General features: G+C 41.7%; 1 long non-coding RNA gene across 1 annotated transcript; it reads left to right on the top strand.

Moving 5' to 3' along the window:
* Positions 1 to 2169: 2169 nt before the first annotated feature.
* On the top strand, positions 2170 to 13004 carry LOC117401249 (uncharacterized). The gene is made up of 3 exons (XR_009319950.1): positions 2170 to 2574; positions 2687 to 2784; positions 12522 to 13004. It is a non-coding gene; the product is annotated as an uncharacterized LOC117401249 (long non-coding RNA).
* Positions 13005 to 13266: the final 262 nt, after the last annotated feature.

The following is a 13266-nucleotide window of genomic DNA, read 5'->3' as shown; positions in this document are numbered from 1 at the left end:
CTACAGAATGCATATAACATCATACTACTTCCAGACAATCCTACACCAGCATACCATCTTAAAGATCCGGGACTAGAAGTGTATGCTTCTAATTTAAAACGAGGTTCACAGCATTACTCAAATACCGAAATACGGAATTCCTTTATAAGATATAGGCATCTTAAAGGATTTTTTAAAATGGTAAACTAACAAGATTGATTATTCCATGCTGGAAATCGGAATTACAGAATACAGAATAATCCTTAAAGTTAAGCACACTTACATAAGTAATAGAACCTAATTATAGCGCATTACTGTATGGCGTCAGGGAAGGTAAGAGACAAGCTACCGTCAAGGTCAGCTACCAATGTAATGGCTGATAATGAGCAATGTTTTATTGCCATTAGAAACTGTTAAACGGTGCCTGTATTGTCTTATTTACTCACTCAGTGCTTTAATCTGCTTGCTGTTATTATATCTGAATATTCTGTGGGCATCTATCAAGCGGTAGTGCGGAGGAATGGAGCTACCTGATTGGTGGATGAAAGTTCGAAGCGTTCTTACGTACGCTCTATGTATATATTATGACCTCTTGCGGCGATGGCCCAGTGCATACAATTAATTTGCTGTATTAACCCTTGATAACAAGATATATATTTTAAAACACTACACTGAAAGATATGCGATTCCTGTAAACAGAAAGGGAACTATTAGGCTCACAGCTGCAGGTAACGTCGCAAACGACACTCAACCAGTCTGCACAGCAAGCGCATTGCTGAGCGAAGCCATGCCCAAGGTAACCGCATAGTGACACAGACTGCGTGCTGCAAACAGGTGCAAGCTGGGTTAATCTATCACCTACCATTCTGAGGTTTACAGACAGCTGAATACGGAGATAACTGTCTGCTGTAGGTAGAACTGACTTGGGCTGTACCAGGAGTTTTTCTCGCACACTGTTTGCACGTGATGAAAACGCTAAAAAAAAAAAAAAAAAAAAAAGAAAAGAAAATGGTTAGTTGCAGTAAACTAGAAAGGTAGGGAGTAGTTGGTTAGTAAACGCTTCTAGAATAAGCTTCTCTTTGGGGAAATACAGCTAAAAGCCAGCAGGTGAGTCTCCTCCATTGCTTAATTAACTCCTATTTTTTGAAAGGAGAGAAAAACCATGTTAATGTTACAACCTGAATAGCAACAGACCTCGAGAGTCCTTAAGAGGACTTGAAATGTATAACTTATTTGTTTGGGTCTAGCGTGGTTAATTTAACAGGAGTTTGAACCCCTTTAAAAAAACAAATAGGAGTTAATTAAAGACTGGAGTAAATGCTTTGAGAATATGTCACAGTAGCACTACACCGAGCGAATGAGAGGCTATAAAAACAATAGTATTCTGATTCATGTTTAACTTTGCAGCACTGCTGTTGAAATCCCACAAAAGGGGGTGTTAACATGAAGGAAACTAACCAAAGAGAAAGGAGTTAAGCTTGCAGAACAGAGTTAAGCAAGCTAGGCTAAAAAAGGCAATTGTTTTTGCCTCAGAATGCACAGTATTGTGCTGACCTTGGGTTTCGGGAATGTGAAGCGAGACGGACAGATTCCGACAGGCTCCCACTTTCACTCTGTAAACACGGCTGTGGACAGAGGTGAGGCTCTCGAACGGGGCTGCTTTGAGAGCAGGGGAAAGAAACTGGAGGGGATTGAGCAAGGGGGAAACGCAGCCCCACTGCCTGTTGCAACAGTAAAACTGTCAGGGTTGCATGCACAGTTCAAAAAGAGAACGACATGAGATAATGCTGTGACCGAGCTATGGGCCAGGCAGTGCTCTAAGCATTCCCTTATAAAAGTTTACCATTTTGCACTATTCCCATGCTTTTCACACAGTTATATTATGCATTTACCACAGTTAGCCATGGTTTGCTGTACCATACCACTTTACAGTGCTTACCTAGGCTTTACCTAGGCTTTACCATGCTTTATCACACTTTGCTATGCTTTTACTATAGGAAACGTTTGTAAGGGTTCATCTTTGGAGAACTGGACAGAACAAGGAATATTCATCATGGGGCAGTGCTGTTATCAGGGCTCTGTGGATAACTACAGATATTTATCCTGTCTCCAGTGCTGCCAATCCACTGCTTTTCAACATTTAATATCCTTTTTAAAAATTATGTGTGTTTTTTTTTTTTTTTTTAATTTAGTAGTCGCCAATTGTTTTTAACATTTTCTCCCAATTTGGAATAGCTAATTATTTTTCGCCTCAGCTCACCGCTACCACCCCCGCGCTGACTCGGGAGCGGGGAAGACGAACACACGCTGTCCTCCGAAGCGTGTGCCGTCAGCCGACCGCTTCTTTTTCACACTGCAGGTCCGCCATGCAGCCACCTCAGAGCTGCAGCGTCGGAGGACAACGCAGCTGACAATAATATGGGTAATGGGCATTGCAGGTAGTCATCCATCCTCTTAGGTCCTGTCAGTGAGGAAACAGACACTGTACTGTAATTAGCCCTTCTGAAACAGAATGCGTGAGACGCTGCACACAGCAGCACCACAGAGAGGCACTCAGCGAGACATTGGCTCAAAACTGAAGAACGGAGGGATTCGGTAAGAATGTATCCTGAATTGAGTAATACTTTACTGCTCCTTCTGTAACTACCAGCTTCTAAGTGGTTTCTTTTTCTGGTTTTGCAACAATCTTATTTATTTATTTTTGCAGAAAAGAATGGTGCACATTTTGGGCTAAAGGTAAAGCATTGCAAAGGAGTCCCAGAGTGACCTCATTTTCTGCTGGATTCTGAAACAACTGTAATTGAGGTCAGCTGCAAAGCGTTCCATGGATATGAATGGGGGGGGGGGGGGGGGGGGCTTGCAGACAGGTTGTGAACTAACGTGATCTGTTGCACGATGCACAGTTTAATCTGAAAAAGTAAGGTGATATAATGAAAGCTCAGCTTTTTATAACACAGACAGAAGGTATTTCTCACGGGAAAAAAAAACAAACCTCTCTGTCTAAATATGCAGGGCTTTCCTACAATAGCATGTATTCCCATTTGGTTATTAAAAAAAAAAAACAGCTGCCAAGATCAGTTTCATTTTCCAGGTAAGATAGAAGAGAGGCGTGCATGGATGCTAACTAGCAGCTGACTACCCCTGCTTACAGCATATTTAGTCATGGCTCTGAGCTTGATAGTTCTGCTTTGATGGCTATCAGCGTCAGTTAAGGCAGACTGTTATCCGCCATGCAGCTCCTGTTGTCGTCTGTGCCAGGCTGTCTCTAGTATAGACGACAGGGAACAGGTGGATTAAATAGCTGCGGGTTCACAGGTTAGGGAGTGTGCCACTCTTCTATAATCAGGCAGGGGCATCTTGTACAACAGGCTATACTGATGTGGCACCAAGGGGCTACAGTGCTGGGGAGTCAACACAAGAACACAAGAGGGGCTTTTATCATACACTCAGAGCCTCCTATACACTTCGGATTGCGTTTGGCTATACTCCGATCATGCATTTATTTAAGCTGTGCATTCACTCCTTTGCTTTCTTTGACGTTTACGTTCAAACTGCTCTAGAGACCCCCAGCTCTTCCCATGAATAATCATCAATATTCCACTTAGAAATATCGGTTATAAGCTGTCCCTTTCACATACTGTGCAATGGTACCTGCACTGGTTTGAGAATAAAAATTATCAAAAAGAATTGTATACATTTTTTAAAGTCATGTGGCTTTCCACAGTGTTTTAAACCAGCACACCTGGGCACGACCTGTTTAAATGCAGTGCTGGCCAGTGCTGCAATCTGTATATTTTATAGAGATGCACCGGTTTACACAGTGCTGGAGGTCAGGAGTAATGCTGTGGCTGAGATTTTTCCTCATTTATTTTCCTGAGCTATCCAGTCGGGTCTCTGTATCCGTGACTTCACCATCTGCGAGACAAAAATAAAATACAAAATACCACCGGTTTACACAATACTAGACTAGACTCCCAAGGAAGCCAGCACAACCTTGATTGTGATAATGCCTGCAATGCTAGTGTCCTCTGGGGAGCCATAATATCAATGGAAATCATGATTAGAAAACAGCACGCATGTCTGAAGACAGGCTCTTTATATCACACTGTCATTGAAGGAATGCATGTGTTGGAGTCGTTTCGAAAATGTGCTGCTGCATCTAAAGCTGTGGCCAAATGTTTTGCATCACCTAGATTTTTAGGATTGAGACATAATTAAAAAAAAAAAAACAACAGCGATATGAACATACAGGTCAAATCCATGTAATCAAAGAAACTACGAAATGATATCGCAAAAGTCTACCAGTAGCAGTACAGTATCTCATGTTAGATTTCGAGATCACATTTATTAATTTGTATCCGTTTTTCATTAAGTATATGGAAAAAAAAACAAAGCCGTACATAATCCAATATGTTAACGTCACACTATTCAGCAGGTTTCATTCGACTTTATGAAGCAAAATTAGTTAATTCTAAAGGGGGATGCAAAACTTTTGACCAGAACTGTAAAACAGTTAGGATGGGCTATAAATAGTGCATGCTCTGGTTAATATTATTGTGACACAGAGTGTAATATTGTCTACTTCATACAGAGCATCTGATACGATGAGGAAAACTAGGTCAAAGTTCATCAATATTGAAATATATATTTAAAACTAGGATTTGTGCATCGTGATTGGAATGACAAACATCCAGGCTTTGATTCTGATCCCATACCTCCTACTACTTTTAATTAGCTAATGGTACTAATAGCAATTAAGCATGAGGATCCTGATTCGAGAGCTGTACAGACTAGGTCAGCTAGCAAGGTAATGAGTGTACTAATGCGTTACAAACTGGTAAACTGGGCCTTGGTTGCTGAACCTTTTAAATCCCTGCTTTACAGATTTTTTGTTGCCCTGTTCAATGTTTTGCTATGCTTCTGGTTCACTTCTTTTTTTTAAAAGCTTGGACATTCTATCGGAATGTTGGTGAGTGAGAGTTCTGAGGTCACTGACCTCTAGTAAGTTTAGTTGCTCATTTCCCAAATCACAGCAAGGGTCGCAGTAAGGGTTAGGGTTAGGGCTTGATGTGGATGCATAAGAACTGCACCGGAACTGTGTGCAAACACAAGCTCACTGCGGTGTACAGTACCATGGTTAAAACACATCAAAGTGTGCTAAAGCGTAGCTCAAGTACAATGCAAATCCATAGCATCAGCATGAGAATAGCACAGGAAAAGCGTGGTGAACTATAACATTATCGTGCAAGATGACCACGGTCATTTTTTTGGCAGGTAGGATGTAGCCTTGTCCCTCAACATCCTACCCTCCCACAAAAACAACTGGAAAACACTGTGGGAATGGTGTGAAAGCAGGAGCAGCTTCCTGGCTTTTCATCTCCAACACGCATTGAAAAGAAGCAATGAACGACTGTGGGAATTCGATGTTTTGATTCATCCGTAAAAGAAAACAGAACAAGTGAGAAAGGAACTTTCTGGGCAAAAAAATAATGCGAGTCCTTCATTCCCATGGTTCAATATGTTTCTGTATGTGTCACGGCTTCCTTCCATTTAAACAGAACAAATAAACCGTCCCAGTGCATAAAGGAAGAGACTGTATCCATAAATTATATAGGATAAGAGAAACAGAATGGGTAACGGACAGATACTGAGCAAGGAAAAGACAAAACCAACAGGGAAGAAAAACTCCATAGGGCTGAATTTAAAAATACTAAAAGAAACGTAAGCAACTCAAGGACAAATGTTTGATCAAAGTCTTCAATGCTGGAATGAGTTGCTTATATCACTGGGTGATGAGGACTCCACCCCCAATTGATAAAGCGTGAAGGGTCTCATTAAGAGGAACAGTACATGTGCTGATTTTGCACATATTACACATTAGCCCTGCAGAGGCGTGAATGCCATTTGTTGCAGCATATCATGTAGTCAAGGAAAAAAAAAACATGGAAAATTAAGATAATACCATTTTTAGAAGGGACAAGGGGGAGAGGACAGGGGTAGATTGTAGATTTCTGGTATAGTGCTGTTCTTTTTACCCAAATGCATGCACGCATGCCCTGGTCCACTTCATCAAATTGCCCCCCCAATGTACTGCAGTAAATCTATATGGGGGGAAACAAAACTGTGTTCAGATATCTGACATTGTTTGACAATGACATGCACAGAACGTGCACCAGCAGGCATTGTTTTGAGTGCTGAGTGAGTCTGACATATATTGCTTAACCTTTGTAGTGCCTGAGGTCTATTAGTCCCGCCCATTTCCTGCCAGTGACATCCCTGTCTCTCTGTGACATTTGATACCACAGAGCGAGTAACACCAACTGTGACATTCCTACAGCCCGGCAACTGAGGAGCATGAAGCTGAAACATACTACATATTTGAGAAGGCTTTTTCACTTCACTAATCCATTTTGAGAATACAGACTCCAGTATTTCATTAATATGTTATTATTAAGCCATTCCTGAGTAGCTGACTATGTCATTTATAACCTCTGGTTGCTGCAAGAGCATGCCTATCTTATCTTCTGAACGACAGCGGCATGCTCATTCCAGCAGGAGAGCAGACTTGTCTCTCTGCAGACGTAACCAGCTTTTGGGGTGGGGTGGGGTGGGGGGGGCTGTAAACCAACTGGAATGTCAACGAGGGCTATTCTAGTGTAAATGAAAACGCGATTGGGAGACGTTTCCGCTGTTAACCGCAAGTCAAGCCCTCCTGTGTGCTGCAGGTCTGGTTTCAAAGCTCAGCAGAGTTCAGCTCTTGAGCTCTTCTGACCAGGTGAAGAAGGGTCAGCTCTTTATGGCTGTACCACCCAGGCGTGCGTGGGAAATAACCACAGGGGGCAAGACAGCGTCATCTCTTAGGCTGCCATTCAGAAAGCTCACCCAGACACCGAAGATGGTTTTAAATAGTTTTTACAAGTTTAACACCTTATACACCCATATGGGAAAAGAAAAACATCTCTGTCGGTTTCCTGTAAAAAGTTTTCAGTGCCAAAGAGCTTGTCAGGGTGTGCACTGCGTTGTTCAATAGCTTGAGGACATTTAGTGCAGGTACATTGTTGAGCTATGCCTTACCTATGTCTACACGTCTCTACTAATTAAAAGCCAGCCAGAAGTCGGACAGAAGTGTGATGTTCTATAAGCAATGTTGCCAAAATATACGCGATTCAGCTGTTCCACTAACAGGCTGGTGTTGCTTGTTTTTAACAATATTGCCAAAACATTCAGCTTGTTTTGCTCGATGCGGTCTTTGATGAAGTGGACCAGGGCCTGCTGTCTGGACTACTGTCTCTTTTCACAGAACGCACGGATGTTAGCGAGCGAGAGAACCCTGGAGGTGAAGAGCCCAGGCTGAAAATTCTGCAGCTGGGGTCAAACAATTTTCCACCCTGAACTCTGCAGGAGCTCAAAGATCACTGCATCGGCCCCTGATTGGCACCTCAGCATGAACAGGATTCGACCAGGCTTGCATGACTCGCTTTGTATTCCAAACGGGGCTGCTTTAACTGGGGGAGACATCGGGGACCTTCCCATAAAGAAACATTTCAACATAATGTTGATGTTCTTCCCATGCAATGCCTTTCAGAAACACAGTCCAGCTGCAGAGGGAAATGGATTCCAAAACCTTACTGAGAACACCTTTCAAAGTGTTATTTGAATCTGGGCTTGTTTGCAGGGAAGCCTGGAAAAGCGATTAGTTGATGGCATTGCCAAACTATGTGCTGTCCTTATTTCCCCTGGCACAACTGCGCTCTACGTATTAATTTCTACAGGTTATAAATCTTTGCATAACCAAAGGTGTGTTTCTTTAATTGTTTGCCTTGGAACTCCACACTAAACCTCTGAATTAGGCATGACTGTATGATGAATCTGTTGCCTAATCAAATGCCACTGAGCACCAAAGACATAATATTGTTCTTGCAACCAGCAATGTCTTTCTGTCTTTTTTTTGAGGTTATAATAATAGCTTATTTGGCTAAACTGATCCAGGAAATCGGCTTTAATGAGACACAGGATAGTAAGTTGCTTTGGATTTACTATGGAGCTAATTAGCAGGAGGGAAAGGGCATTTTTTTAATTGTCTTGGCCAAACCGGTTACATATTATAGGTGGGGTTCATCTGGTGCAGGATGGGAGAACTTAGTCTTTGATTGTGTTTTTATCCCAACGCAGAATCTCTTCAGGGCAGCAGGATGGAGATGTCAAAGCATCAGCTGTGGGTTTTTAATATTTTTTTTTTATTAAAACCAAGAAATCATTATTGTCGCATAACAGTGCTGCTCTTGTGTGATTGGAATAAAATTAGATATTTATTTCAGCAGCAATGATAGTCTTGGCCCAGCTCTACTGAGATGCAGAAAAGCTGAAACACATACATATAAGAACATTAGCTGGCATTTTAAGAGTAGTCACTGAGGCGTTTCACTGCTATCCTTTATCATTTTTAATACAGTCCCTGGAGGTACGACTCTATACAGATAGACAAGGTCTATTAAAATCATCAGGATCCTAACATACAGGAAGCCTGCTTTTGCACACATTGCAGCAGCCTTGTTTTGCAGAACGTAGGACCTCACAAGTCCAAATTAGAAAGTCTATTTCAGTGTGGTGTCGTGGTGTTATTTGCTCTGTTGGGAAACGAGGGCTGGGAGATCTCGCTGAAAGATTGCATCTCCTGTCAAAGCCCTTCATCGCTTCCCAGTGAGTGGGCGGTGCTCGTCACCACTGTGCTGAGTGAACTTTAACCTGCAGATACAGCGTGCTTCGTCTGCACTTACTCCAGCACCAGGATCGTGATGCTCCTGTAAATGACACGCTGTCGTGAGGGTGGTTAGGGACGCAAACAAAACCTCTTCAGTTGACTTCAACTGCCCTGTGGCTTGGTTAGTAATGCAGACAGGCAGCGATGCTCTTAAATCCGTGTTGGATACACAGGTGGAGTATTCTCCCTAAGCCCTCTGCGTGCGTGACCGTGATGGGAGTTTGAACCGGGTGCAGAGGCAGGATGCAACACAAAGATAGGAACGAATCTCGCACAGTGGTGTTGCACACTGACACTGCAATAGATTACCAGTGGCTACTGGACAACTGGTATGAGAAAATATGAAAATATTATGATGGTGGTACTACCACTCGTAACATTGTAGCTGCCATTGCCCGCTTGCACAAAACCATTGCATTACCAGATGACAGTTAAACACCAACGTCTTGGCAGTTTCAAGGTTTTTAACCCCACCCCCTTCTCAATTTCCAGGTATCATGTTATCTATTTCCAAGCATATGTGGTGTCTTTTGGGGGTGGTTTTTGTGCATACGAAATAACGGATAGTGTAGTTCTGCTTATTTTTGCATTTAGGCTGAAGCCTCTACTTACTGGCTTGTTTAGCTGCTGCTGGAAGTGAAGGGCAACCTGACATTTCAGGCAACAAAGCTACAGAGCGTAAACAGAGCGCTGTGTTACCTGAACGCGAGTCCTTGCACAGCTCTTCACACTGACCCCAATCAGTGTCCAGGCGGAGGAAAAACACAAGAGCACGTCATCATAGGGAAGCACGTGATAGAAGGCATTGACCCCCACCCCGAAAAATAAACGTGCAGCCGCAGGGGTGCAATGTGCTTTCCCTCACCCCAAACAATTATTATAATTGAGAACCTTCTTCCCCCAAGAATAGCCAAAGTTGTGTAAAATTGTATTTATTTATTTTATTTTTTATTCCATGGTTTTGCACGGATGTGTTCTTTGCACGTTGTATACGTCCCACCACTTTTCTGTAACCCCGCATTTAATTTGTGCAACAGTAAATTATTTAGGATGTTTTTTTTTACGTTTATAATATAATACACACATTAGTTCTTCCTTCCACTACGCTAAGATTAAGTTGTTTTATTTTGCGGTTATACAAGTTCACCTCGTTTTTTTCTACAGCCACTCGCTCTGCTGTGGGACCTGAATGACGTAGTTTGTGAATGCAAAATAGGCAGGACGTGCAAACTGGCACATTTTGCCTCGATTCATTCATCTAAAAACGTGGACCGGAGACTGAGATGAAAAGGGGGCGCGCTGTGTACTATTCGAGGGGGTGAGAAACGCAGCTCTGGCGAGCCATGAAAGTCATTCGAATTAAAGCTCTATTTTCAATCAAGCGCAGTCGCCTACGTTCTGTTTACAAGCAGCGTTCAGACTAGTTAATTGCGAGGTTTTATTTGACCACGGTCCAATATATAGAAACAAGAGACCTTCATTTCCAATCGTCTGGATGTTTTCTTTATGTCTTATCGCTTGCTGTATTTATTATTATTATTATTATTATTATTATTATTATTATTATTATTATTATTATTATTATTATTATTATTATTATTATCATTTTATTGGCGAGATTCTCCAAAGACATCCTTGGGCGCCCATATCTCGGTGTCTCAGTTAGTCCTTGAAATAAATACATGTTATCCATAAACACATTCCCAGACGATAATACAGTAAAACCGGGAGGTCTTAAAAAAGGGAAAAGGATATGAAAAAATATATATTTTGTTCTAGAAATCACCAATAATAATAATAATAATAATAATAATAATAATAATAATAATAATAATAAAATAAATAAATAAAAAACATTATATAGTACTGGAAAATTCTGCAACGGACGGAAGAGCCCCCATTGCATAGCAGTTTGATCCATTCCTGGTTTTACTATAGTATGGGTATAATAAGACTCACCTGGGCTTGTACCTATACATTGTGGCTAATCACGTTTGTATTAAAACCTGGAACGGGTAATGCAACTGCTATGCAATAGGATTTTTATTTCCATCGCTGTACAGTATCGATCTGTTGCAATTTGTGTAACTGTTGTTTTAAATACAGTATTTGATGCATTTCTGGAAGCACACTGTATAAACGTGTTTTTAAAATGTGTCCTTAGTTTTGCCTTCTGTGCGGTGCAAAGTGAAATCAAATCTTAGCAGTTTGCTTTACTCCCCTTTCCCACAGACATACAATAATCTGTTTGCATTCCCTCACTCTGAGATACAGTAGTGTGAAAATATATAACAACGCCCCCATTGCTTCTGTAGTTTGGATTTGTTGTGTGCATATGAAATAATACCACTGCAACTGAAAATCTTGGGGGAAAGCCAAAATAGACAAATTAGTGATTGTCTCATTTAATTGAGGACTTTAATAGGCCACACATGCAATTAATTTAAAATGTTAAGAGAAAAAGAACACAGAGCCACAAATAGTAACATGCATGAGACTTTTTAGACGTTGTTTAAGATGCTTAATTAAATCACAGTGGCCTAACCTTTTCACACAGGAGTGTCTATTGGTTCTATATCACTGATTACTGACTGAAAATGGAAATTCTCACACCCAGAGGTCTTCATGCAGCTCGGTTAATAAAGGGTATTCATGACAAATCTTGAGGTGTTTGAATAAATATGCACACTGCTGTGATAGGAATGATGATCTGCTTGCAGCTGTGGGGTTCGCTGTGTGATGCATGACAGTCCCTTCAGTTCAGAAAGCAAGAGTACATTTACATCAAGCATGCAATCATATTCTGAATTGCCACTGGGGTTTTTTTTTGAGCTAAAGAATTAAAACGAAAAGGGGAAAAACAGAAAAGGAACTGCGAGGTTAAAACTGATCACACAGTTGAAACTCCAGTCAAGGGGAAGCTGGTAAGCAAAATGTTCTCAGCCTGCGCTTGATGGGATGTGTCAAAATCGTATTGTAATCTCCTTGAAAAACCAGCATGCAACTCCAGGGAGACTGGGAAAATACTCAAATATGGGAAAAGTAATGCAATCACCTGCTGCCCCCTAGAGGTTGGTTTTGGTATTGCGGGGATTGTGTGCCGTTGCAGAGCTCAGGAACAGTGCTTCCAAACTCTGGCCCTGGTAGTCTGTTCCAGTCCACGGATATGTTCCATTAGTCGGTTCAGGAAACTAATTGAGGACCTGGGTGGAAAGAATAGCTGGTCCAGAATGGCTCTTGAGGACCAGAGTTGGAAACTATTGGTTTAGAAAGTACTGGTGCAATGAATACCAATTATAGGTTATTAAATATTATTTACAACAAATCACCTTGTCACTGTGAAGCAGCTACACATGTTCAAGTTTGGCATTCATAACCGGCTACCAAAGGACAGATAAATACCAAACCTTATCAATGAATCATATATATATATATATATATATATATATATATATATATATATATATATATATATATATATATATATATATATATATAAACATGACTGACTAATGCCTAACTTAACACAGGGGTGGAAAAAAGACTCCTATTAGCAGTTGCACCCAAGTTTTATTACAAGCTTGATTAGCCACCGTGTGTAGGTCTTATTAAAGCAGGACTGGAGAACACTGCTATGTAATGGGAGTCTGATTTTCACCCCTGCAGTAAAGGTCTGTCTATTGCAGCTTCTCACCGGTCCTTCTCACTCCTGCCAGGGGAGGCCGGGTCTCTGTTCACACGATAATGTTGCCTAATCCTCTCTTCTCTTTGCTCTTTCCAGGAGCACGGCCGACACGCTGAGGCCCCACGCGGGCACGCCTCTCATTTTAGAGCCTCTGTTCCAGTGTCTCCAAGGGGTGCCCGTGCAGATCTCATAATCAGTGTTGCCAGATCAGAGCACGGGGCAGCGTGAACGACAATGAAACGACTGTGATGTTTTCTGATGCTCTGAAGGAGCTGCAGTTCTGCTCACTGTGTCCTTGGGAGAATATGCAGCAAAGAGTTCAAACTTGGTGCAAATAATGGGTTTAAAACATGCAATTCCACGTGCCTAAGGAATTAACCAGTCATGCACGGGCAGTCTAGTTGCACAAAAGTGTGGGCTACATATGGCAAGTTTCTAAAACAACATAAAGTCCAACCCCTGTACTTTCAATGTAAAATACACGGCGTGTCCTTTAAAAACGAACTCTCATGACACGGCTTCAACTTGCTGCAGGTATAGTGCTCTTCAAAGACAGGGCCCTAATGCGACTGGATTAAACAGAGCCCCTGGCACTCAGAGAGCCAGCAGTGCTTTTTGCACTGAGGACAGATCTCAGGTTTACTGATCAAAGACTGGTGCAGCTGGGCGTTGAGCAGATAGCCCTCATTGCTAGTGGAGTGTATTGTACCGTCTTTTTGATCAAGGAAACAAATAAAAAGTCTCTCGCATTTGGAGTTCACCTTGGGTGGAGTTTGCTTGGTTTTTGAATCTCCAGTAACAGTATGAGGTTTTGTGTCCAGACTTGAACTGAAACACTAAG

This window comes from Acipenser ruthenus, chromosome 49 (assembly GCF_902713425.1).
Source record: "Acipenser ruthenus chromosome 49, fAciRut3.2 maternal haplotype, whole genome shotgun sequence".
Classification (NCBI taxonomy): domain Eukaryota; kingdom Metazoa; phylum Chordata; class Actinopteri; order Acipenseriformes; family Acipenseridae; genus Acipenser; species Acipenser ruthenus.
The sequence above is the reverse complement of the archived record's forward strand: the minus strand, read 5'-3'. Positions and strand labels throughout refer to the sequence as shown.